The following is a 12,549-nucleotide window of genomic DNA, read 5'->3' on the forward strand; positions in this document are numbered from 1 at the left end:
AAAGTAACATACTTTCTTTCACCTGGAAATGAACACATAAACCCTTTTCACAGTTACTAACAGCAATCGTATGCTTTGAAAAACATTATGAAGGCAAAGTTAGTGCCTTAGGAATAAGAGAAATGAAGCTGGAGATCTTTTTGAGTTCAGTCTGAAACTCTTCCTAACTCACAACTTCCAGGTATATGAATTCTTTGATACTGAGTCAGTCTGAAACAGATTTTAATTACTTGTTAACAGATATATGTCCAAATATGTGAATTTGTATTCCTCTCTTCCTGCCTTCATGTTTTCTCCTGCAACTTATATCTTCTTGGTTCCTTCACTTTTTCTGGATTTGCAAAATATTAAGTTTCCCCATGAGTCTCATTGTTGGTATTCTCTCTCATGTAATGATTCCCAGAAATAGTTACAATATTTTGGTTTAGCATTTCTGACACATGGTAAACTATTCACATATATGTTTAGATTATATTCCTCTGTTAGTTAAAAAAAAAAAAAGGTGTATGTGTCAGCTATTTAAAAAAGGATGTTGTTTAACCCTACCCAAACAGATGGTGGTTTAAAACACACATAATTTATTCTTGTCCACATGTCTGCTTGTCAGCTGTGTGTTAGTGTATCTAGGTTGAACTCAACTGGGCTTGGCTTTAAGTTGCAAGTTAGGGTTAGATTTGTTCCATATCTTTCATTTTCCATTGACCAGAGAACTAGTATGAGAGGTGGGGGAAGGTCAAAGGGAATGAGTATAAAAATATGCAAGATCTCTTATGGTCTAGGCTCAGAACTGGCACACAATATTGCTTCAGGCAAATCACATGGTCAAGTCTGACATCAATGAGTGGGAACTGTACTCTGCCTTTAGGACAAGACAACGCAAAGTGACATAGCAAAGCAGGTAAATACAGGGAGGGATGAATAGCAGTTACATGTTACTGCTTAGCTTTTTTTTTTTATAATCTAAATTGTAAAAATTGATGATATATGCCAGTTATAATGGCTCTGGTTATATCATTTTGAAGATCATCACATCTCTTCGATACAACAAGGTAACTAAGCAAGGCAAGTAAACAATATTAAACATGCTTACATAACCAAATACTTGGACTGTTGCTTTAAATATGGTATCTCTGAGTTCAAAAATCTTCAATCATTTTCTATCGCATACAATGTAACTGCAACATCTTAACTTAAAGAACAACCCCAATGTAGCCCCAAACTATATTTTCATCTATGTTTCCATTAGCCCTCTTGTCTAAGCAGATTCCTACCATCATTCTGCACTTAAACATTTTCATGTCTTCCACTGGACACATTATTCTCCCTACCTCGAAAGCCCTCCCATTTTCTTTATATGTTCTGATTTCCAGGCAGATCAAGACCCCGATAACCTGATCCAGAGTAATCTCTCACTTATTTTAATTCCTGTAAAGTTTTTAAGCTACAGTACAGATTTGGCACTCACAGTCATAAAAGGATTAGCATAGACTCTTGTGCACCACTGGCCATATGGCATGCTGAAAGGAAGGAGAGGCCGAGCTAGTGAGAGGAAGCAAGTGGGAATGAAGCCAACTGTAAGGACAGAAGTTAGAAACAACCCTAGGTGATGGGACAGGCAGAAATGAGATCAAATAGTAAGGTAAAGAGATAGCCTACAGCATCAGAAAATTACTTCCAAATTCCCACATCGCTGATTTAAGAGAAGCTGTCCTAGGTGACTGAGCAGGGGTCCTGCTGGCTCTGGGGGCAGGGCAAGCCTGGGGACCACTGGACATGTGTGATGCGGATGAGGCCACACAGACTCTGACAATGATCATAACCTGCCTTGACCATTAGTTCTTTTATATTTGTGTTTATAGCTGAAATGACATACATCTTTCTCCACAAACTGACTTCAAGTTCCTGGAAGGCAAACTTTAGATTTTATTATTTATACCCATGAAACCAACAGGATCTTGAGCATGGCCAACTCTAAGTGAGAATGATTTATTGATACATTTGAATCTGCTTTTTAAGTTGCAGAAGTTTTCTTCTTTCAAAATGCCCTCTTGGTTCAGTGTGGTAGGAATAAAGAAAAAATAATGTATTTAATTTATATGCTGAAAGAAAATATATAAGTAAAATAACTGGACCAAAAAGTAACTTCTGATATGTATGCATAATAATCCAAAAGGTGAGAGAGCATGAAAATTCTATTATTTAGCTCCTTTCCAAAAAGATTGGGTTAGTTTCCCAAATGTTCCCATGTATCTGTTGGTTTTGGTGTCATTTGGGACTGTTGATATCACTGTCAAGCATTCTTCAGTTTAAATCAAATCTTTCCTCCATCCCGGCAGTATGAAAGACCGGTGTACTCATTAAAACTGATGGGAGTACAAAATCAAGAGCCATCAACAAGAGTAGAGGAAATAGTGAACATCAGGTCTACTTGGCGAGAAAGCAAGGTGGGAGGCAATGCGAAACTGACCACATACTCCAATTACATTAGTCTGTTTTGCAACCTGCATTATAAAAGTTTGGCTTTAGATTGGAAGTGGATAAGAGTAAACCATATCCCAAGAAATAATAGCTGGGTTAGCTGGATATATACTAGAGAACTGAATCCTGTAGAAACCACAGAGAAACAGAATTTGAGGGGCACCCAGTTCTGACAGGCATTATACCCATGAATTGTAGTAGGAAAATCAGCAAAAAGAAAATGTTGCAAAGAAATAAACATCACAGTTGTTGTTCCCAAAAGAGATGCAAATGTAGAAATGAAATAGTTTTCTCTTCCTTTCTCTCTTCCCTTGAACAAAATTGTCATGATATTTGGGGATATCTTGGCAGGTCCTGGGCAGGCAAGTGATAATAGCAGCAATAACTACCAGAATGATCAGGTATAATTGCTTTCTAGCAGCTAAAGCCAAGCAAGTAGAGTCATGCCAACAGACCACAATTACACCTGAATAATGAAGCAGGTCAGATCAGGAATGGGTTCACTGAAGTAAGATTAAAATGGACTTAAAATTGTGACAAGGAGGAGGAAATTGCTAGAATAGCCAGGCAATGGTTTTGGCATCTTCTGTACTTATTATTTCTTTTTGCTTTTTTTTAAAATCCAGCTATTTTAAATTATATTCTTGTGTTATCAAATATTATCCATATTAATACCTAGAGGTATTTCTAATTTGTTTTGTGGTGCAAAGTGCATGATGTCAAGTGTTATTCATTGTATTCAGTTTGCATCTTGTGCACTTCGAAAAAACTATCACAAAATAAAGTGTGAATAGATAGAAAAATTAAGATTGACATCTCCAAAGTAGGAATAAATTCATACCATAATATAATTGACTTAATCCCACAATTATACTTCTGAACTCATTAAACAAACGAAGTGCTTGCTCATCAATTTTCAAAGGAATTCCTACAGAAATTCATAGGCTTAATATCATTAGGTGATGCAATTCTTCTCTGGTAGAATTTAATTACATGTAATTAATACCCTTCCCAAAATATAAAACTAAATTCCTCCTCCTCACTGTGGTCCAACTTTATTTTATAAAAATAACCAATAAGATAATTACTCATCTATTTTATTAATTACTCAATTACTCATAAAGTGCCAAGTGTATTTATTTGTTAAGCTCGGAAAATAACTACTTCTCTACTTGCCAAATCTGGTTCCAATGCTGCCACAGCAAAGCCTGATTTGCTGCTCCCATATAAATGTTCCAAGTTCTTTAAACCTTGTTATCTTTTTGCTTTTAAATGTTTTCAGTTTAGGTTTACCTATAAATCTGCCAAAAGTAATGACTGAGATTGATTTTTACTTCGATAGCTCAAGGTTATGATTCAAAATTTTTTTATGCCAACACTTTCAAATGGGTAAGATGCCAACTGTTATGAGTCCACTTAACTAAAACTGAGAAAGTGAGCTGTTATCACAGTGAACCCTAAGTGGCACTTTAAAAGATCAGCGCCACTGAAAGTCTAAAGTATTTCCTATTATAAGTATCTAGAGATAATTTTATAATTGATGTGATTTCTGAACTAAAATAGATGCACACACAGATAATTTATATATGTAAAAATAGAACTCTCTTTTTAGTCATATATAGAAATAAGAGATAGGAAAATTATAGACATGTCAAATACATCATTGATCCAAATATCTCATATTAACCATTATTTCAACTTTCCACCTACTAAATTTAATAAATAGGAACATTCCAAGTTTCTCCTTTCTTTTCTTTTCTTTCTTTTTTTTTTTTTGTCCTCAAAGGTGAATGAAAGAAGAAAAAGACAAAGACGATGATTAATACACAGATGAGATAATCATCGTTGAAATAATTAAGAATTGCTTGTCATGGCCACTTATTTGATTAATAGTTTAATGGTATTCACTGAGCCAGGGTACCCGAGACATGGAGGAAGCATATAGCTGCATTTGCCTACTCCCCAGCTGTAGGTAAGTGTGAAATTATTTATATTTCTCTTCTCTAGTGCAAGGCAGACTTTGCCTCACGAGGATAGTTATACCTTGAACACAAGATGGAGATTCAGTTGTTGGGTAGACAAAAAGAAAGATAAATGTGCACTACAATAACCACATCTTGAACAGTTTAATAACATACTATAATTACACAATGAAAAAGAAAAACACCTACTTGAAATATGATGCTTTCATTTTCAAGAACATACCCCAAAATAACATAATAACAAATTCTAGAACATTCAAAAGACACTTAACTATAGATATCTGATTTAAGTTCTTCATGGGACTTGATGTTTTTCATCCTTCTTTATTGAAAATATTCTATTTTGGTTTCTAAGGCACCACTCTCTCCTGATTTGCCTAATGATCAGTGCAATAAAATTCTTTTTTTTTTTTAATTCAGTGATTACTATGTACCTCTGTTAGGCATCAGGAAAAAAGTGTCAGTTAGAAATTGACACAGAAAGATGCACCATTTTAGTGGAAGATACAGAGAAGTAAATTTAAATTGATGGTTCTATTGATATTATTTGTGTTATAAATACAGGAAATTATGGAAATATTACATTTGAATATTTAAATCAGCCCGGAGGGGTGTTTTTCAGTGAAACTTTCTCAGAGTAACTGTTATCTGATAAACTCTGTATGTTGCTTCTATATTTACCTATTAGTTTTACTAGAATTCCAACTTTGAACTTATGTTTTCATCATTCTCCACTCTAGTGCATCCACAGTTACAGCTTTATTTTCCAACTTGACACCAGTGATCTTTGAATTTATAGTGTTTGCTGCAATCTCTCTCTCTCTGTCTTAGTATGAGGCTGGGTTTTTCAATACTTACTGGATCACATCTGAAAATGCCATAGAAATTCTCAAAATGAAGCTTACTACAAGCTTAAGTCATCTTCTTCTTGCACCAAAATCCTTCTTACATTAAATCTTTTACTTGACAACACCAAAGAATTCTGAACTCCTTCCTTAAGAACCATATCTAATAGGGGTGCCTGGGTGGCTCAGTGGGTTAAAGCCTCTGCCTTTGGCTCAGGTCATGATCTCAGGGTCCTGAGATTGAGCCCCACATCAGGCTCTCTGCTCAGCGGGGAGCCTGCTTTCCCCTCTCTCTCTGCCTGCCTCTCTGCCTACTTGTGATCTCTCTCTCTCTCTGTGTCAAATAAATAATAAATAAATAAATAAATAAATAAATAATCTTGAAAAAAAGAACCTATCTAATTAATCAGCAACATGATCATTTCTTTTTGTAATTATCCTACCAGTGCCGTCATTCATATCTATCTACAGTTTATCTTCCAGTATTTATAGTCTCATAATTTCTTACCTCTGATAGGACATAAGAACTGAACTCTGCCTAAAACCTTGTCTCTTGCACTCAATCATGGTAGAATATAACTATGAGTGAGGCACTTGTTTGCTATTATGCATGACTCCCCATTGCCTACTGGGTAAACTACTTATTACTTAGTATGTCATACAAAATTCATAATCCTTCCTCTGGCTATATTTCTGAAAGTGTTTTTTAGCAGACCTACTTGTGTAATCCCTAGAATAAGATATATATTCTTCAACCTATCAGTCTTTGCTCAAATTATCCTCTTCACTTATGTGTTTGGTGGATTCTTTCCCATCTCTCAAGGTTTAGCTTCCATATCACCACCTCCATGGATCATTCAAAAGACATTTCCTCTCCCACCTCCATCTGGGATAAACCACCTTACTTTGTTTACTGTTTTACCTCACTCACCAAAATGTGAGCTCCTGGAATCTAGGAATGTGCTCCCCCCCCCAGTCCCTTAAATGCCAGCACGAGTAGATGGTAAATACAGATAAATGGAATAAATGATGACTGATTCATCTCTTAGATGTCAATAAAAGGAAATTTAAAATATGCGTTCATATGTGGAGACAATCTATGCAAAGTGTATCTTTACAGAAATTACTAAGGTAATTACTAAAGGTAAATTTGGTAGGTCACAGTAAGTTTGTAATTTTATATTATCACTTCAGAAATTCATATTCTAATACTTACTTTAATGTCTTTTTCAAAACTCAGATTTTGTTAAAAAAATTCTACTATCAGTTTTGTTTTTCTTAAATATCTTGTACCATAGTTTACCTAGATGGAGGTTTATATTATTTGATAGACAGATAGACAGACAGATGCATATACACACATGCACATGCACAGTGGGTGAATGACGGGTACAGTGGAAGGAAGGCATTGTATTTATGTACAAAATTTTCCACTTAAATATTACATTATAATATATGACCTAAGATGATACAATATGTTCATTCTGATGTTTTCTATACCACTTGGCACAACCCAAAATTAGATATAATTCAGCCTGAGAGACTTTCCTGAATCAACATTTTCCAGTTTTACGCTATTTTTCCTGACAGAGAATAATGTGTTTAAAATCTATAAATACCAACTTCCTCTAGTAATAAGAGTCACATACATGTCTCATTTAACTTTTACCACAATTTGATAAGGTATTTGTGTAAGAGACATCTTACTTTCTCTATCCATTTATTTCTTCTTGATTAATAAAATCCCAGCATTGTGCTCACCTCTTTTTGATCCTTTTGAAGACAGAGGTGGTTAATAAGATGAAGCAGAAGTTTGTGGGACATCCAGGAAAGTACCATATAACTTTATGAATATTCTCCTTCCTGCTATTGGCTAGAAGGAACTCTGGAAGGCATTTGTGGCTTATGAGACAAAGATCAAGAGGTACCACAGACTTGGCCCTGTTCTCCTTGAGCAGCTGAACCTATACCATCAATTTCTGACCTCTGTACTTAGTATTACTTGAGACAATCGTACATTATGTATTTAAGCCTATGTAGTCAGACCTCTTTTATGAGAGTCAAACACAGCCACAGATAACCAAACGCAATTCATAGCCAATTTAACAAATTTATCCTCAGGGAATTCATAGAAATGATCCAAGGAGGGGCGCCTAGGTGGTGCAGTCAGTTAAGCCTCCAACTGACTATTGGTTTCAGCTCAGGTCCTGATCTCAGGGTCATTAGATAGAGCCCTGGGTCTGGCTCCGTGCTCTGCCGGGAGTCTGCTTGAGATTCTGTCTTTCACTCTCTCCCCACTTGTGCTCGCTCACTCTCTCTCTCAAATAAATAAATAAATAATATATATACATATATATATATATGTATATATATATATAAAGAAATGATCCAAGGACACCCACATGCTCACTTTGTTACACTATATGACATTACATGTGTTCTAGAAATTGTGTTTTCTTTCAGTGCTCTGTGGGAGCTTGTCTAAGGCCCATGAGAAATCACGTGTAGTAAGTTGAGACTGAATTAAACAAGGGGCAAGAATATGCACTGATTAAAATTTTTCTCCTTTTCAACCCCAGTCCCAATCTTTGCATTTGTCTTAAACAAAGGACATTTGCAATCAACAGATCAACATGCTACTATTTATATGAAAAGGCTGACATCTGTCTTTGTTAAAACACCTTTATTGATGTTATGATTAATGCAGGAATATCCCAAACTGGAGCAGTTTTAGGGAAAAAAAAAAAAAAAAAAAGGAGGGAGGGAAGGAAGGAAAGAAAGATAGAGAGAAAGAAAATTAAAACGGAAAATAAATTCATTCTGCTTTATGAGCGATGTCTCCTCCTTTTTTTTTTTTTTTAAATACTGTCTCTTGAAGCATGGAATTGCTTCCATTGAAAATATAAAAATTCTTTGTCTTCATTTTGAATATTTAGAGAGTAATTTCAACATGAAAATGTACTAAGAAAGTTTATTTTTTTCTTACTTTGTTTCATTTTTCCTACTCATGGTCTGAGGACCACTTGATTTTATACTTGGTGCACTAATCAAATGCTAGGTATTAAGGCAGAAATTATCAGAGGGAACCAGTAAATTATTCTTTTTTTTTTTCCTCTGATATTGCTCTAACTGGAGAATCCTCTTAATTTCAAATGGAAGATCTTTCTTTCAGTAAGAATGGTCTGGCCTGTGTAAACTGCCTGGCAATGGAGCCATATTTTTTCTCTTTTAAATTTCACAGAAGTTAACCTCTAAACCTGAAGATTTTATGCTCAAAAATAACAATGCTATCCATTTTGCTTTCTGAACTCTCCTCAAATACAAAATAACTATTTGGCTAGATGAGTGACCGTAAAAGTGAAAATTCTATTCTCTGTACTTTCTCTTCTAAAATACCATCATTCTATTCATGTTTATGTTTCATAATGCTGTTGAAACAGAAATTATTTTAAAACTGTATTCTCAGTCTCTTTAACTCCTATTACTATCAAATCTATCACATTTCTGAAAGTTTTCTTTAGAATAATAACCATATTACTATTATTATTTCTCTATTACCTTTTAATGTGCATTATTAGTTAAACCAACAAGCCAATTTCCATATGACACATTGTGTGCATGACATTAGATCTTGTCTACAACAGTTTTCTCCATGGATCATCTGTTTCTGGAATCTCTCTCCTTCATTTTATCCTGTATACCACCAGAAATTCGATGTCTGTAACATGCAACTACATGACCCCAAAGATACTCAGCATCCTCTCATTGCCCAAAAGATCATCTATAAAATTCCCAGCCTAAAGACACTCAAGGTTCATCACCATTTACCTTTTGAAAGGTAAATGTAGTATAGGTACTTTACATTATCACCATCCACATTAAAGCCCTAATCAGTCGCTCTGATTTACTCCAAATCTATTGAATAGATTTTGATATGTTCTCTCCGTGCAGACTGAATAAGGTATAAATAGAATGCATAAATAGTATAAACAATATACACAGGGTATAAATAGTATAATTCCAGTACAAACAGGGTATAATATTTATAGAAGATTGTTAGTGCCTTGCATAGTTCTCAGTATGTGTGAAGTGTTTTTGAATCTGTATAACCAAGTCATGATGGATAATCTCATTTATATTAAATTACTCTCTTCCCCCGGCTTGTTAAATGTACCAACTCTTAGTAGGTGTTCATAAGCAGAAAGGATACAAAAGAAGGAAGGAAGGGAGGGAAGAAAGACATCAAAGAAAGAATCATAAGTAGATTATTATTGAAGAAATTCAACTACTCTACACATATATCAGTCTTTAATGATATTAAAAACAACCTCAGTATTTAATTCAAAATGTTATGCATGGACAAAATATGAAATGGTCAATAATTATTTATCATAAGGATTGGGAAAACAAATGACTATGTAAAGTTACCCTTTCAAAACCAGGAGGGAGAATTAAAATCAGCAATAATTATTGATTCTTCATATTAACTGAGAGAGAAGGCAAATCAAGGTGGATAATTCTACTTTAGATAAAAAAATGAAGGATGACAATATAGAAGGTTGATTGAGTATCTAGTGCAGCTTGTCAAATGTCCTCAGGCACAGTTCCAAAAAAGAATACAAAACTGTGTTAAAAATACCAGCACTTAAAAAAAAAAATAGTAAATTAAAAAAAATATCAGCTCTGAAGCAAAATTTCATGTCATTTCACTAATTCCAGTCACATTTTCCAAAAGCAGCCTAAACTTCTGATATGACATTACACATATACACATGCCAGGATTCCTGAATAAATTGATAAATATTCTCCTATACGCAATCTTGGTAACTAATGCCCTATTTGAAAACAAATATAATAAGAACACTATACTTCTAAAGTGAAATTCAAATTGCTTGGGGAATAAAAATTTGAATATAAAATTATTTAGTCTGGATACCAAATCTGAGCATCATCTACTCTATTAAATTATTAAATAAACTTTCCTTATGAAATAAAACCAGTGTTCCCTAAGGATGACTTCATAGTGATTTTCCTTCTTTTTTTTTTTTTTTAAGATTTTATTTATTTATTTATTTGTCAGAGAGAGAGGGAGGCTGTGAGAGAGGGAATATAAGCAGCGGAAGCGGGAGAGGGAGAAGCAGACTTCCCATGGAGCAGGGAACCCGAGGTGGGGCTCCATCCCAGGACACTGAGATCATGACCTGAGTCGAAGGCAGATGCTTAAAGACTGAGCCACCCAGGCACCCCAGTGATTTTCCTTTTAGATGCTAGCACCATGCCTTAGAAATAATTGAGTCTTGTGGCTCAGTGTGGCCAGGGATGACTTTTGGAAACAATGTTAAGGGTGATAAAATTATATCTGGCTAGCCTGTCTTTCCTTGACATAATCTTTTGTTATGCACAGGTTGCATTTCTTGAACAATGGAATCACAATTTCACCAGTTTTTCTTTCATCACCTTTACTAGATCCTGTGATGGATACAAAGATGCCCGGGAAAGGCCTCAACTGCAGAGAATTCCCACGCCCAAGATCATGCCCTTCCAGGAGAGACTGTCATGCAATGACTAATTGACCCAGCTGGTGTGCAAGGTGTCCAATGCACAATTTGACACGCCATTTTAGCTACAGAGTTCTCTGAGGGAGTCAGCTGAAGCTACTGCTTGGTTCTGCTATGAAGTTTGACTTCTCCGTCTACTTTATCCTGCTTTTTCACACTTTCTTCCACAGGTATACCCCAAGGCACATAGGCTAGATCTAAATTCAGTCTTCGAGTCTGCTTCTCAAGGAGCTCACTTGACAGAAACCATCTGAAATGGCCAACAGACACATGAAAAAGTGCTCCACATCACTTGGCATCAGGGAAATACAAATCAAAACCACAATGAGATACCACCTCACACCAGTCAGAATGGCTAAAATTAACAAGTCAGGAAATGACAGATGCTGGTGAGGATGCAGAGAAAGGGGAACCCTCCTACACCGTTGGTAGGAATGCAAGCTTGTGCAACCACTCTGGAAAACAGCTTGGAGGTTCCTCAAAAAGTTGAAAATAGAGCTACCCTATGACCCAGCAATTGCACTACTGGGTATTTACCCTAAAGATACAAACGTACTGATCTGAAGGGGCGCGTGCATCCAAATGTTTCTAGCAGCAATGTCCACAATAGCCAAACTATTGAAAGAACCTAGATGTCCACCAACAGAGGAATGGAAAGAAGATGTGGTTTATATATACAATGAAATACTATGTAGCCACCAAAAGAAATGAAATCTTGCCATTTCATTTGGATGGAACTAGAGGGTATTATGCTTAGTGAAATAAGTCAATCAGAGAAAGACAACCATCATATGATCTCCCTGATATGAGAAGTGGAGAGGCAACGTGGGGGGTTTCAGGGGTAGGAAAAGAATAAATGAAACAAGATAGGCTCAGGAGGGAGACAAACCATAAGAGACTCTTAATGTCACAAAACAGAGGGTTGCCGGGGGGGGGAGGGGGGTAGGGAGAGGGTGGTGGGGTTATGGACGTTGGGGAAGGTATGTGCTATGGTGAATGCTGTGTAAACCTGGTGATTCACAAACCTGTACCCCTGGGGCTAATAATACATTATATGTTACAAAAAATTAAAAAGAACCATCTGAAGTATTTAATGGATTCGTTTTGAGTCTATCTGACAAGATAATATTGAAAATTATTAACCACGTTGATTTGGCTTTCCCAGTCGTATCCTTTTCATGCTTGAATCTTACTCCAGTGAGTGCTCTTTTTTTCCAGAGCTAAACAGGCAGGAGCAGAAGCAGAAGAGCTTTGGGTCCAGCCTCTGCCCTGCACAAACAAGGTGAGTCAGCAGATCAGCGACCACCTGTCTGAGTGACCACAAGCACTGGTGCCTTGCACCGTCCTTCCAAGTGCCCAAAGTGTGTTCTTCACTTTCTCCTGCCAACTCCCATGCAAAATGTCTCTATTAGCAAAAGGAAATTCTGAGATAGCTCCAGCTTAGCTAAGGTGACACAATACAAACTCATGACACGTATATACCATATTTAATCATCACACTAAACCTATTATTATCCACATCTTATCTGCATCTTACAGATAAAGAAAACAAGACACACAGAGGATGTCATTTGCCTGAATATGCGCAACTAGCATCTAGATTGGACTAACTTCCCACAGATAACAATTACAGGATCTGGACAAAATATAAAATAATAATAATTTCAAGGTATAGAAGAAAAGAAC

The sequence above is a fragment of the Mustela erminea genome, chromosome X, assembly GCF_009829155.1.
Source record: "Mustela erminea isolate mMusErm1 chromosome X, mMusErm1.Pri, whole genome shotgun sequence".
Lineage (NCBI taxonomy): Eukaryota > Metazoa > Chordata > Mammalia > Carnivora > Mustelidae > Mustela > Mustela erminea.